Source organism: Lissotriton helveticus, chromosome 1_1, assembly GCF_964261635.1.
Source record: "Lissotriton helveticus chromosome 1_1, aLisHel1.1, whole genome shotgun sequence".
Lineage (NCBI taxonomy): Eukaryota > Metazoa > Chordata > Amphibia > Caudata > Salamandridae > Lissotriton > Lissotriton helveticus.
This window is the reverse complement of record NC_136057.1, coordinates 1,567,223,228-1,567,239,084: the sequence shown is the minus strand read 5'-3', so window position 1 is coordinate 1,567,239,084 and position 15,857 is coordinate 1,567,223,228.

Sequence of the window (15,857 nt, the reverse complement as noted above, 5' to 3'; positions counted from 1 at the left end):
TACTTCAAGAGACATGGGCACAGGCCTAAGTACCAGTGGAGTGCTTCGGCAATTTCTTCATTCCTGAGACCAAAACTCTCAAGCACCGCACTACAAGGGGGTCTTGCAATTTATATATCAGCAGCTAATGTCCTGGATGGAGAAGAAGTTGGAGGCAGTGACGATGGCCTGCAAGCTGTGGAAACTGTGCTGAAAACACCTGAAGGCATCCCTAAAACAATCACATCAGTGAACAGATATGTCCACCCCAGCAAATTAATAATGGCAGCGTTTGTAGTCAAACTGACTGATCTGATCATGATAATAAAAAGTGAGAAAACAGATACTCAACTCATTGTCTCAGGAGATTTTAACGTGTGGTTTATGGGCTCACATCCCTCAAATGAAATTTTAGAGGCACAAGACACACATTGGGCTATAACTCATTGTTAGAAAGTTGGTCTTTAGTTAGCAGAGGTATGCACCCTGCCCAATTAGGGGCCACAATCCTAATCAGGGTAAATTACAACACACCCTAAATTATCCTGTGCTAACCCTCTGGTAGCGTGGCACAGAGGAAGCAGGATTAACCCAGGAGGTAACTTATAAAGTATTTAAGCAACAAATAAACCAGCAACACAGTTAAAACACCACAAAAAGACTCCCCCTCAGGTTAGAAAATAGATTATTATTTTATTAAAAAACAAAACTACAAAAATCCATCCAGTAGAAGTCGAGATATGATTTTTTAAAGATTAAATGCAAAGTATAGCGCTTAGAAGCAAATAGCGCTCAAAGGGTTTATTTTAGAGGTGGGCGTAGTGAGCATAGCAGGGCTACGCGGAGTGCCATGGAGACGGAACCAATCTCCGCACACTCCGCTACACGCCGCCCGCCTCCCGCCTGCACTGTTTAAACATTGAAAAAGAACAATTTAAAACACCTTACCTTATAGGTGGCGTCCCCCGGGCTTCCTTCTTCCTCCATCACGCATTCTTCTTCAAAACTGCGCATGCGCTGGCCCCCATGCATGCACAGTTTTGAAGAAGAAGTCGCAATGGAGCAAGAGGGAAGCCGGAGATGCCGCCGATAAGGTAAGGTGTTTTACATTGTTCTTTTTTTAACATTTTTTTTGTTGTAACTTTTTATTATATAAACAGAAAAAACACATCAACAAACAGTCAAGGCAATATGACAATAGTACATCCGTTAGGCCTGTGCTCGAGGAGGACGGGAGATACATATCAATAGGAGAAGAATACGTGGAAGACCGATAAGGGGGGGGGGCAAAGGCGAGAGTGCACATAAACAGCTCAATGTAACACAGCTAGAAGGAATGCAGGTCAGGGTGACTGAGTAGGACTAGGAATTTCTGCCAGTGGGGGCGTACAGATATCTCCCCGATACGAGTTCCACTGGTTCCAAATCCTTCCCCATTTCCCGGGTCTACCTCTCGCGATATACACTATCTTCTCTCTGAACATGCACCAATCCACACTCTCTTTCCAAGCAGTCACTGTAGGCAGCCTCGGGGACCCCCACAGTTGTGCAATGTCACGTTTGGCTCCCATATTAGCAAGAGTCACCCACCGAAGCTGCGACACACCATAATCATTCGGACCCCATACATTCAACAAATATTGCCGGGCTTCTGGCATCATCACACCACCCGTCACTTCACTCATCACATCAGGTATATGGTTCCAAAAAAGCACCACTTCAGGGCATTCCCAGATTATATGTAGATAGGTTCCTAGGAGACCACAGCCACGCCTACACATGCCATCCGTAGAATAGCCCATATGGATCAGACGGGGGCCGGTAACATAGATTCTGTGGAGGATCTTGAGTTGGACAAGACGGAGGCGGGCCGGAATCGCAACCTCCCTGAGGAGATCGGGGACTGCCAGTCCTCATCATCCAGTTCAATACCATCAGCAATCCAGGCTGCACGAAGGCGATCAAGCAGACCCGATCGGTCATTAATCATCTTCTTATAAAACAATGAGATAGTACTATCCGGCATGTGACCATCTAATATACGATCTTCAAGGGGGGAGGACTCCGGAACATCACTACCCACAGGGAACACAGAAGTCAAAGCATGGCGTACTTGAACATAACGAAAAATTTCCCTGTCACTCAGCTTATATTCCGCTTGGAGATCCGAAAAAGTCTTCATCCCTCCTTTAACCCAGAGATCACGCACTTTACTGATACCGATCGTGTCCAATTTGTCGAATCCCTTAGTCTTCCATAGACAACCCAATTTCGCGGAGGCGTAAAGCGGAGTTGCGCCGGTTAGTCTACCACTCCAGCCCATAGCCGCAGTCGCGCTATGCCATACCCGCACGGCTGTAGCGGTAGGTCCCGAGAGTTGTGGACGGGAGGACCCCGAGTAAAGCGCCCTGTAGTAATCACCCCCCGGGAGCAGCAACTTATCCATTTCAAATGCCAGATTCAGTGCCGGGCCGTACATCCCATGGTTGATGGCAGCGAGTTGGGAAGCCCAATAGTACCTGCGAATATCCGGGAGCGCAATGCCGCCATCATACCAGGGAAGTGTTAGTTTTGGGAGAGCGATGCGCGAACGTCCGCCCCATATCAACTGCCTCTGCAACGATTCTACCTCACGAAAATATGTCGACGGGATCACATCAAAACTATTCTGAAGTGCATATAGAAATCGCGGTAAGGACATCATTTTAAAAAGGGCCGCACGCCCCAAGGGAGACAACGGTAATTTACGCCAGCGCACTACATCCGAGCGCAGCCTTTGGAGTGGGGGGAGTAAATTTCGTTCGTAGCGAACCGTCGGGTCCAGCGTAATAAACACACCCAAGTATTTAAAACCAGACTGTGACAACCGGATGGGACAGCCCCGCGGTAAACGAGGGACATCACCCGCGAGCACGTAGATATAGGATTTTTGACCAATTGATAGCAAGGCCCGAGTTCCTCCCGAAGGAGGTAAGCACGTCGAACAATACGTTAAGCGATTTTTGGGGAGATGTGAGGTATAACAAAATATCATCCGCATACAAGGAGATACGATCTTCGAAGTCCGGTGTCCAATGAATGCCCCTCATTGAAGGCTCCCATGGCAACCAAGCGGCGAGAGGCTCCAACGCAAGAGCAAAAAGAAGCAGAGACAATGGACAGCCCTGCCGCGTGCCCCTCCCGAGAGCAAAAGGCATGGAGACCCGACCATTAACCACCACCTGCGCCAGTGGTGTTTCATACAGGAGTTTGACCCAACCAATAAAGCCGGCGCCAAATCCGAACTTGGCAAGCGCGGCCCAAAGATACGACCATTCAATTGTGTCAAAGGCCATCGTGGCGTCCAAGGACGCCAAGATGGCCGGTTCACGCAACGTCGGGGCCCTCGCGAGAACACCATGCAAACGTCGCAAATTTAATGCCGTGTTACGATGAGGGATAAAACCCGACTGATCCAGATGGATCAGGTCGCTAATCACCGTAATCAGACGATTAGCTTTAGCTTGGCGAGAATCTTAGGCTCCGCGTTTAAGAGCGAAATAGGCCTATAAGACGAGCAGCGATCCCTAGGCTTGCCCTCCTTGTGGATCACCACAATGGTCGCAAGACGCTGATCCCTAGGGAGGGAGCCATTTTCTCGCGCAGCCAAAACATATCTCGGAGATAGGGAGCCAGGATATCAGGGCGTAGTTTATATAATTCTATAGGAAGACCATTGGGACCCGGAGCCCTGCCGGAACGAACGGAGCGCAACGCGAGAGCCACCTCCTCCACCGAGGGCGCGGCATCTAAACAATCCCGATCTGAATCTGACAAACACGGCAGTGCTATATCTTTAAGCAACAATTGAGAGTCCTCCTCGGGCCTGTCGGACACCGATGTATACACCTCTCGGAAATAGTCAGCAAAGCATTCAACAATTCCAACAGGGTCCGTCACGCGTACACCATCCAAGTTCTCAATCACAGAAACCACACGACTTGCACTCTCCTTTCTATCCAGCCAGGCAATCAACTTTCCTGCTTTATCGCCTACATCATATAACCGTCCCTGCTGTTCCCTGCTCATCATCCTGGCCGCATCAGTAACTAAAGTTTTATATTCCAATTGTTTAAGGTGGAGAACATGCAATGCTTCACGAGTCTCGCTCCAACGCAGTCTCTAAGTCCGTAAGTTCCGTCTCAAGACGAACAATTTCTTGGCACACCCAATCAAAGACAATGCCTGGCCCCTGATAACAGTTTTGAAAGCTTCCCACAACGAAACAGGTGAAGACACAGAACCAAAGTTTTCAGCAAAATACAGATCAAATGATTTAATCAATTCAGTACGGGTTTTGGGGTTAAGAAGATACCAGGGGTTAATCGGGGCCACCCTCCCTGCAGCGCCTGAGTTAAGATGAAAATAAAACCAGACAGGGTAATGGTCTGATATACCCCGAGCCAGGTGTCTAATCTCGCCAATCGAAGGGGACAGGGCAGCCAGTATCAGGATATAATCCAGTCTAGAAAGACTACCATGTGCTCCCGAGTGGAAGGTAAACTGAGTCTGCTCAGGATGCATTAGCCTCCAACAATCTACAAGCCCAAATGTCTCCAGAAAGTCACCCAACCAGGATTGCGCAGCAGGAAGGTCTCTGGGTGGATAGCGATCCGTTCTGCCAGAAACGACGGAGTTAAAGTCACCACCCAATATCAAAATACCCTCAGGGAGACCCAAAACCACCCTCCCCAAGTCAGTAAATGTTGTGGATTGCAGGCCAGGAGGGACATACACTGACACCAACAAGACCGTTTCCCCCTCCCACCGCCCGACAAGTGCAACATATCGACCCCTGGCATCGAGGACCACCTCATCAACCTCAAAGGGGAGGGAAGTCCTAAGCAATATGCCCACCCCTCTAGAACTAGATGTAAATCCAGAATGGGCAACAAGACGGAAACCCCGTCTATTAAGGGCATGGCAAGTATTCCCACTCAAGTGCGTCTCTTGTAGCAAAACAACATCAGGCGAGAGGCGCGACAAAAGCTGTGCAACTACCCCCTCTTTATCCGATCACCCAACCCGTTCACATTCCAGCACAGTACCTTCAACCCCCTACCCCCTTTCCGAATCCACTATGAGCTCCCATCTCAAAACGAGCACCTCACCAATGTCAGAAATAGTGAAAGTTCTTTGCCTTGGAAAAGAAAAACCGAACAACCCCAACACATTTCCCTCCCTCCCCTCAATATTCCCAACACAACTCCCCCCGACCCTGCACCCCTGCACAGACTCAGAAGCCACCCCAATTTCCAGTGTGCCTGTCGCCCTAGCAAATACAAACAAACAACTAATCCACACAAAGAAGCCCCAGAGGAGGAAAGGGTCCCGCCATCCCCGCTACCCCCCAGGATACGAAGGGAAAGATCAAAGAAGACAGTGAGCCTCAGCTGTTCATTAGGAATAGTGTTCCGGACACGGACGTCATAGTCATTCCTGGTGCGTTTGGCCCCTCTCTGCGCCACCAGTATAGTCCTGGCCAGCACGGCGAGCCGGTAAAGTGTCCAACCAATCACTTGCGTCCTCAGGCCGGACAAAAAAGAATGTTCGATTGTCATACTCAACACGCAGTCGGGCCGGGAACAACATCGCGTATTTTAACTCCATGTCCGAAGCCGCCGTTTCACACCTTGAAAACCCATTTGTTGTTTCTGGACCGTTTGAGAAAAGTCCGGATAAAAGTTCACAGCAGCGTTCTCGAACTGCGTAGGGCCGCCCGTCCGTGCCGCCTGCAAAATGGCGTCGCGGTCTCTGAAGTTGAACATCCGTGCGATAATCGGACGGGGGGGGAAACCGGGCTTCGCCTGCCCCCCCCGGCACCCTATGTGCACGTTCAATGGCAAAGAATTTGCTCAGGCCCTTGGGAGCAAGATGATTGAGGATAAGGTCCTCCACTCGAAGATCATTGGAGAGTGAACTAGAGTCCTTCGGGACCCCAATAATACGCACGTTGTTGCGCCGTGCACAGCCCTCAAAATCCTCCAAGCGACGAGCAAAGAAGTCATTGGCAGTTCTGAGGTTCCGCACTTCTGTTTGCAAGTCGGACACATCCGTCGTGAGGCTTGATGTTTTAATGTCAAGTGACTTCACCCTCTCGTTCGTCTTGGCCAAATCGGTTCGAATGAGGTTGACATCAATGCCACCGTGTCCAGCTTCAGAGCCAGGGCTTCATATTGTTGGCCGATAGAGGACTTGATACCAGCAATGGCGCCCATCACGTCCTGTAGCGTTAGGTCCGCCGACACAGCAGGGTCGTCGACAGCCTCCTCCCGGGTCTTAGGCGTGCCACCGGGGGATCCTTTAGAAAGTGTGTAGCGGTCCATGACATTTGTCTGGGTTGAGCCTCCTCGGAAGTTGGTCTTGATTTTCCGTCTTTCACCCTCGGGCTTGCCCGTCATGTCGAGCCGGGTGCCCCGAAGGGAGGCTTGGGATCTGGTCCGAATGGCTCCTTAGAATTCACCCACTAGAACACCAGAGGCGAAGTTGAGGCAATTTGAGTCCACAGCCAAACTGTCGCTAGCTCCAAGCCCAATGAACTGGCAAGGGGGCCAGCCCGATCAGCCGTCACCCGGCTGAGGGAGATGGTGTGCAGGAGAAACGAAACCGAGAGTGAAGTGCGGCCGTGAACTGATCCCTGCCAGCCGTTGTTGTTGAGTTACGACCCGGGTAGAGCCACAACTCAAGGCCCAGGCGATTCAAGGAAGAAGGCCGCAAACTTCAGGATGGCGTAACTCGGTGACCCTGCGTCCGATTCCGACCCCGAAGCCTGCTAGTACATTAGCCGGGCTGTGTCTTCAATGAACGTCCATCAAATCAGGATAATTTCCAGGATAAGTTCGGGAGGCAGCGAGGGTCCTCGGGAGCCCTGTGCTCACGCGACCATCATGGATGCGCGTGAAGCTCCTCCCCCTTTTTAAACATTTTAATAGTGTGGGTGGGAGGCGGGTGGGAGGCCAACTCCGCTCCGCCACGAGTGTGCAGAGATTTGCCTGCTCCGCCTACTTCACGGAACGCAGAACAGGCACAATTCTGCCCATTCCATGGCAGAACGGAGTTGTCCGCCCACCCCTAGTTTATTTGTCACACTGGACCAGGGCAAAGTCAAGTGTTCAGGCCGCCCACGCAGGTCAGCTACAGGACACACAGGGCCCGCTGATAAAAAGTACCTTAATCCCTGTTGCAGCACGAGATGCGTCTATGATGCCCACGCAGTTGGGGTTTTGCGCCAAATTTCTCCAGGCAACTGTGGTGATGCATCGGGTCCGCAAGCAAAGCTAAAGCTTCAGTTCCAAAGTGTGGTGGTTCCAAATGTGATGTGTCGGGTTTCTACACGCTGTAGAGTAGATGTGTCTATCTTCTCCTCGCAGTTGCAGCAAAGCGTCAATTCTGGAGCTGTGATTCCAAGCGATATGCAGTAGTTTCAAGTGCAGTGTGCCGATCGGTCAGTAGCGATATGTCAATTCTACTCCTGCAGCAGAGAATGCATCGGGTCCACTGGGGCAAACCCCTAGGTCCACTTCTAAGAGTCCAGGACTAAGGTGGCACCTCTTGGCAGGTCAGATTCACCAGCAGATGATGCCAAGGGGTGGAACAGGAGGGTTCTAAGTATTTTGTATCCCTGAGACTTAGGCAGCAGGAGGCAAACCAGCAAGACCTTGAAGTCACTCTGGTTTCAAGTGATGCCGGTCCAGTCCTCCTCACCCAGATAGGGGAACAGTAGGCAACAGAGCTCAGCAAGGCAAGAGCACAGCAAGGCAGAGTTCAGCAAAGTAGCAGTCAAACACAGTGGCAGTCATTTCAGTAGCACAGCAGTTCTTATTCCTGGCAGAGTAGTCATAGTTTCAGAAGTGTACTCAGTTGGTGGTGTCAGGGGCCAAGTACTCCAGTACTTATACCCAGTCTTGCAATTGAAGTGGGAGAGGCTTAGAAAAAAGCTTTGAAGTGCACCAGGTCCCTGTCCTTCCTGCCCTGGTTCAAGACTCACTACAGGGGGGTATTCAGCTCTTTGTGTGGGGACAGACACAGCCCGTTCAGGTCCTCCATCCCATTCATCACAGGAGGACCCATCAGCCATGTGATGGGCCATCAAGAAGGGATTGGCCTATCGGGCACATCTAAGCTACCTTTCTGTGAGGTTGTCTAAGGGAAGGCATAAAGCCCAACTGTCACCCAAACTAGACATCTATTGGAGACAGGCAGAAGGCACAGAATAGCTTAAGTAAAGAAAAGGCCCACTTTCTAAAAGTGCCATTTTTAGACTTGCAAATTAAAATCCAACTTCAACGTAAATTGTTAATTTAAGTTGTGACTCCAGGAGCACAAAACTTGAAATATTTATCTTTTCACAAATGATAATCCCAATGTTAAACTGTGGAAGAGCTAGGCCTTGCAGTTCCCCAAAACGAAATTAGGAGTTTTTCACTACCAAGACATGCAAGGTTTAAAATGTACATGTCCTGCCTTTTAAATACACTGTACCCTGCCCTGTGGGTTATACAGGGCCACCCTTAGGGGTGGCGTACAGGTATAAAAAGGGAAGGGTTAGGTCTTGCAAGAGGGTTTACTTTCCAGATCGAGACACTGCATACACAGGTTCTGCAGTGGCAGGCCTGAGACATGGTTAAGCATCTACTTACGAATGTAGTTTCAATTTTGGCCTGGAGGGGCTGCACCTTGCCCCCACCCACCAGGTGTCCCAGGTAAACCACAGAACCTTGCCCAATCTAGCACTTACTGCCCTTAATGGCCAGGCCTGTCTACTGCAGGGTCTGGAGCACCTCTTGGAGGTGATACAGACATTTCTCCCAGCTGGAGCTATAGACAGCATTTTCATCTAGGTAGGGGGCACAAAAGGCCTCCATACCAGCCAGGACCCTTTTAACCTATCTCTGTAAGGTAGCAGGGGCATTTTTCGATCCAAAGGACATGAACTGAAACTGGAAGTGGCCCTCTGGTGTAACAAATGTGGACCTCTCTTTTGCCCCCTCAGTCAGAGCATTGTACCAGTACCCTGATGTCAAATCAAAGGTACTGAGGAACTTGGCAGCGCTAAGCCTGTTGATGAGCTCCTCTGCTGGGGGATGTGGTGTGCATAAGCCCTGGTGACTAAGTTGAGGCCTCTGTAGTCTACACAGAGCTGGAGTTCTGGGGTGACTCCTTGTAGGGCAGCCTTGGGTACCAATACCACAAGGCTGGACCAGGGACTGTTAGAGAGCTCAATCCCCCCTAAGGCCAGCATTTTGGAGACTTCCTCCTTGATGATGGCTCTCACTCTGTCTGACAACTTGTAAATCTTGTTCTTTACATGTGGCTGTCCCCTGTGTCAATATATTGGATGCAAAGATGTGTAAGTCCAGAGGTGAGAGAGAACAGCGAGGTAAACTGTCCCAGCAACTGGCAACAGCCCCTCTGCTGTTCTGGGGTCAGGGTGGAAGAGAGGCTGACACCCTTAACTGACCCATCATGTTCCTGTGCAAAGATGAGGTCAGGGAGAAATTCACTCTCCTCCTCTCCCACTCCCTCATCTGCCACAAGGAGCATGCTCACTTAGGATCTCTCAAAGTAAGGCTTTAACCTGTTGACATGGACCACCCTTAGTTGATTTCTAGGGTCTGAATGTCCATCAAGTAGGTGGCCTCTACCATACGTTCCTTGACTTTATGTGGATAAGCCTAGTGGTCCCGGAGAGCTATGGGCTCTACTGTGTCCATGACCCATACCTACTGGCCAGATTTAAACTCTATTTGAGTGATCTTCTGGTCATTCCAGTATTTCAATATTTCCTGGTTGGCCTCAATATTCCTCTTAGCCTTGTTCCAGAAGCATTGCAGTTGGTTGCAGAGGGCCAGCATGAAGCTGACCATACCCTGGGGGGAAGGGGCTTCCCTGGTGCTTTCTCCGACTCCTCCTTTACATTGCTCAGTGGTCTCCTGTTCGACTTGGCTTTTTCAGTGGGCTCACCCCCAGACTTTTTGCTTTTTGGCCTCCTGTTTTTGACACTGTTTCTGTTGGTTTTAGGACTCTGGGCACTTTACCACTGCTATGCAGTGCTAAAGTGCATACACTCTCGGCGTATTTGTGTCTATGGATTTGGTGATTCCATGATTGAAATATTTGATTTACCGGTAAGTCCCTAGTACAGTACAGTGCATGGTATGCCCAGGGCCTGTAAATCAAATGTTGCTAGTGGGCCTGCAGCACTGATTGTGCCACCCACCTGAGCAGCCTGTAAATGTAACTCAGACCTGCCACTGAAGTGTCTGTGGTCGATAAATAACAGCCTAGGCAATCATAGTTAGAGTTCACGATAAACATAAGATTTTAAAAGGAAAAAAGAGCTACCAATGAATTCAAATTCTGATATTTATTGACATATATATAAAAAATTAACACAAAATTATATATACATAAAATAAATGACAAGGCAATCAAACATAATACATGAAGAAGAATTTGTGAATCAATATCATACATAATAGACAATAGAAATGGCCTAATAATTCTCGACGCGCGTTTCGGCGACCAGCGCCTTCTTCTGGAGAAGCCACATATGTTCTATAAATACAAAAAGTTTAATTATAAACAATTCTAAAGCGAAAAAGACTACATCAACATGATTAAAAACAACACATTTTCAAATTGGTAGCTTCATTTAACCATTTCAACCAAGACATTCTACTTCATTTTCCTGTGTATCTCCAAAGATAGACTCTAGATGCGGCAAAACAGAAGAATATGAGAATTTGACAATTTTGTATAAGGATTAATTAATAATTGCCATTTTATCTGTGGTCCAGAGGATGTTTTTCTATAATGAACCAGTAATAGATGATAGGTTCTTATAATACCATCTTTCTATCTTTGTTTATTTAAATAGATGTGAACTAAACTTTTTTGTATTTATAGAACATATGTGGCTTCTCCAGAAGAAGGCGCTGGTCGCCGAAACGCGTGTCGAGAATTATTAGGCCATTTCTATTGTTTTAATGAATTTTATAATGAGTTTATAATTATGTATGATATTGATTCACAAATTCTTCTTCATGTATTATGTTTGATTGCCTTGTCATTTATTTTATGTATATATAATTTTGTGTTAATTTTTTAATATATATGTCAATAAATATCAGAATTTGAATTCATTGGTAGCTCTTTTTTCCTTTTAAAATCTTATGTTTATCGTGAACTCTAACTAGGATTGCCTATGCTGTTATTTATCGACTAGTTGTTTTATCCTGACCTAGGAATCCTAAATCCATTGTAATCAGGGGGTCCTTGATAATTATATATGACTGAAGTTTCTGTGCGCAGTTTAGTACTGCCTTATTGAACTGGCAAGTGCATCCACTTGCCAGGCCCTAAACCTCACTTTTCTTACATGTAGTACCCCCCTAAGGTAGGCCCAAGGTCGCCCTATGGGCAGTACATGTGAAAGATAGGACATGTACTGAGGTGTGTGAAATGTCTTGATAGTGAATTACATTGTATTTCATTTTTCACTATTGAGAGGCTATCTGTTCCATAGGATAGAATGATAGTTTATTTATACCATCTAATAAAAATACCTTCCCATTAGGACAAGAAATAAGGATGGAGGGTAGTATGCCTGAACTCAGAATATAAAAATGCATCTTTTAGTAAAGAGGATTTTTATCTGTGTGTTTACCGCTTTTAGAAAGTGTTTTTTTCTTCCTTAGCCAACTTGTGGGCCTCTGCTGGTTTGTGGATTGACTGTATGGCTTTGGAGTGACAGGGGCTGGGGATGTGCATTTTCTCAGATGGGCTGGGGGTGCCTTATGATGTGTGTCCTGCCTTTCCTGAACGAGTCAGGGCTGGGCTGAATAGACCTGGGCTGCATTTAGAGTTGAGGGAGGAGTTTTCACTAGCACCTGAGTAGGACTCGTCTGCATTTAGAGTGAAGGGAGGAGATTTCCAATGCACCCGAATATGCCCTTTCTGCCTTGGACAATGCTGCCTCCACCTCCTGCTGGGAAGCTGGACCAGAGAGGACAAAACTGGTTTGGGCTGAGCACAGACACTCTCTGCCCAAAAGAACAAAGAGAAACGGAGTATAAATATTGGGGCCCAGACCCCAGAACTTTAGATTACTGTTGAACTAAGGAACCTGCTTGCTGCTTCTGTCTTGGACGGGGAAAGGACTGGATTGTACTTTCATCATCCTGCTGTTAGAGTTTTCTCCAAGAGCTTGAAGAACTTGTCTCTTGTTGGAAGTCTCAGGGAGATAAAATACTTCAGAGTACCTGCCAAGAAGAAACGCTGGAGGAGCAGCCAGGAGGAGTACTGTCTCTTTGCTGTGTTTCTGCTTTATCGGGTTGGCCTGCAATTGCTGCTTCTGCCTTGGGCAGTGAAAGGACTGGACTGAATTTTCGTTACTTGTGCTGAGTATCTCCAAGGGCTTGAAGTAGAGCTTGCCTCCTGTTCTGAAGTCTCAGGGACGGCAAAGACTTCACCAGCCTCTTTGTACCACTTCTGGAACTGCAGTTTCAGTCACCACAGATGGGGAAACAGCAACCGACTCCGTCAAGTCTGTTGCCGGCTCAGTGTCCTGAAGGCACTGCAGAGGGCACAGTCTGCATCCCGCACCGCAACCCTGGTCTCACCGATGACAACTGCCACCACTGCAGCCAAACCACTGTTGGCACCATGATCTGTAGGGACCGCACTCGCACCGCCTCACTTCACTTCACTGACCTGGTCTCACCGACGCTGTCAGTGCACGGCGACCGCTACTTCTGTGACTGCATCGTGGCTCGGGGGCACCGCTAGTAAGTCACACAATGCACCACACCGCAGACCAGACCGACCGATGCCAGCTTCATGCAACCGGCTTTGTCACCTGCAGTGTGATCTGTCAGCGCCACATCGGGCACCGCCTTCACTCCGCACCGCAGCCGTTGTCTCACCAAAATCACTGGATGGCAGTCACCGAGCCGCTGCCTGCACTGCGCCTTGAGGGCACTGCTCGCTGCACCGCTACACTTCACATCACAATCGCAACAATTGCCACACCCGGCTCACACCAACGTGTCGGCAGCAACATGAAAAGTACTGTTTATGAATCTGTTGATGCCCCTGATCGACGCAGTCAGATGGAACTGTTGGATTCTGCTGTTTACAACACCACGGTAGCACCGGACGGAGCTACCGACTTCCAAGAACTATGTTTTAAAGTATTCTTGCCAAGTGCTTATTTTCTAAGTACTGTATGTTGGATTTTTGTCATTTTGGTCTTGTTCTGGATATATAAAAAAAGATTAGGTATGTTTCTAAACTAGTGTGGTGTCCTAGTGTAGTGTTTTCACTATATTGCTCTTAGTTATGTGCAAATGCTTTACACATTGCCTTTAGATTAGCACAACTGCTCATGCCAAGCTACTAAGGGGGTGAGCAAGGGTTATTTTAGGAGTGTAACTCCCTTACACTGACTAGGAAGAAGTGTCCCTACTCGGACAAAGGTGCATACCATTGCCAACTAGAGACTCCCATGTCTAACATCCTGACAGGGTGGTCATAGAGGAGTTCAAAGGGACTGCACCCTACTCCTTTCCGTGTCACCTCCCTGTATGAAAAGACAAGGACAACAAGTTGACATCCCACTCGCGTCTCATGGGCTCAGGTAGGTCCATAATCATGCCCTTCAATGTCTTGTTGAATCTTTCAACCAGACTATTACTTTGGGGTGATAGGGTGTGGTGAACCTGTAAGTAACACCACACTCTTCCCAAAGAGACTGTATGCATGCAGACATGACATTACTGTTTCTGTCAGACACAATCTCCTTAGGGAACCCAACAAGGGTAAAAATCCCCATCAGAGCTCTGAGAACCACATGGCAGTCAATGTCCATAGAGGGATTGGCTCTGGGTAGTGAGTGGCATAGTCCACCAAGACCAGGAGAAACCAATTTTCTATTGCTGTCTTGGCGTTCAAGGGTCCAATGGCATCACTGTCCACTCACACTAGTGAGTTTTCTAAGTCCTCCTTGAACTGACCTCTATCTTACCATGAGACCATTTTGCTGGAGCCCCTGGTCTGGATCCGTATAAACGTGCAAGAGATGGACATTGCAGTCTCCTGCTATAATTATTTGAGTGCACAGCAATGCATTTAAGCCCTGTTGGAATAGGTATCTTGATCTCAATGCCCAGCAATCAGAAGTTCCCCTGAGGCTCTTCTGGAAGTAGATGGTGCAGCATTAGCATTGTATGAACCAAATCCAGACATGAATACTGGTTAAGTCACCCATGTCTCCTGTAATAGGAGAATAAGGTGTTGGTCTATAAATGTACCTCATTACGGGTCAGTGAGCTTGGTTCTCAGTACAGCTACATTCCATGTTAGCAGTTTAATAGTCTCCTCCTAGGGCACCTCCCCCCATCCTCATGAGCTATGTATTGTGGTGGTGGGCATCTGTTGTTATTAAGTTTTCTGAGTTGTTAGCTCGATTGAGGGGGACTACTTCTCAATCCCCACTACCAGAGGGGCCTGGTACTGTGGGGCTAACTGAGTCAGTCCCATCAAGTGCAAAGGTAATCAATGGACCTATCTGAGTTTCCTGCAGTCCACTAATCTCAGATAACTCGTCCAAGGCTTCCAATAGTGTGTGCTGGAGGTGTTGATTAGGCATTTCTATATGTTTATTAGCACTTAGTTGTGCTAATGACACATTTGGGGCATTAAGCTGGAATCTTATTTGTGATCTTATGGGGGCCTAAATCTGAGTTCTAGTGCTATTAACTTTTTAACAAGGTCATGATTGTGAAGAATAGTTGCAAAATCTGTACCTCTTTGGAAATGAGGCACAACGCCGGTGCACATCGATATTGGCCACACCAGACAACTCCGGTCACACACACACAACAAAGAGTTGCAAAATACGTACCTCCTTGGAGATAAGGCCCAAAGCCCGTGCACTTTGATATTGTCCACACCAGACAACTCCAGTCACACGCAAAAGAAGAGCTGCACTTTCCATGCCTTGCTATAAATGAGGTGTAACGTCTATTGCATGTAGATATGGTCACAGCAGACAGTTCCAGTCGGGAAACAACTTTTACAACGCAACTTTTACAACGCACTACCATTACAACGAAACATTTACCACGCAACATCCATTACATCGCATGCCATTACAACGCAACTATTACAACGCATGGCACTACAACGCATACCACTACAACGCATGTCATTACAACGCATGTCATTACAACGCATACCATTACAACGCATAACATTACAACGCATAGTACCCTTACACTATCCAACACTTACCCTACTGTTGCACCCCCCTGGAGTTAGAATAGTCATTTTTACCCCTACACTATCCAACTCTTACCCTACTGTTGCACCCCCTGGAGTTAGAATAGTAATTTTTACCCCTACATTATCCAACACTTACCCTACTGTTGCACCCCCTGGAGTTAGAATAGTAATTTTTTCCCCTACACTATCCAATACTTACCATACATGCAATGTAATGTTATGCGTTGTAATGGTATGCGTTGTAAAGGTAGTATGCGTTGTAATGGAATTCGTTGTAAAGATAGTTTTTAAAATTTCGTTGTAATGGCATGCGTTGTAGGGGATGTTGCGTTGTAAAAAAGGCGTTGTAAAGGTATGCATTCTAAAAGTATGCATTGTAATGTCATACATCCGTTCCAGTCACACACACGCACACACAGGCACAAGTTCAGCAATGCCTTACAAGGAAGAATGAGGCACTCCTATGACTATGCCTTAATCTTCAATGGTTGCAACCTGCAATAAGCATGCAATCGGCATGTGGTTCAAGTGAGATGTGGCACGATTGATGAAGC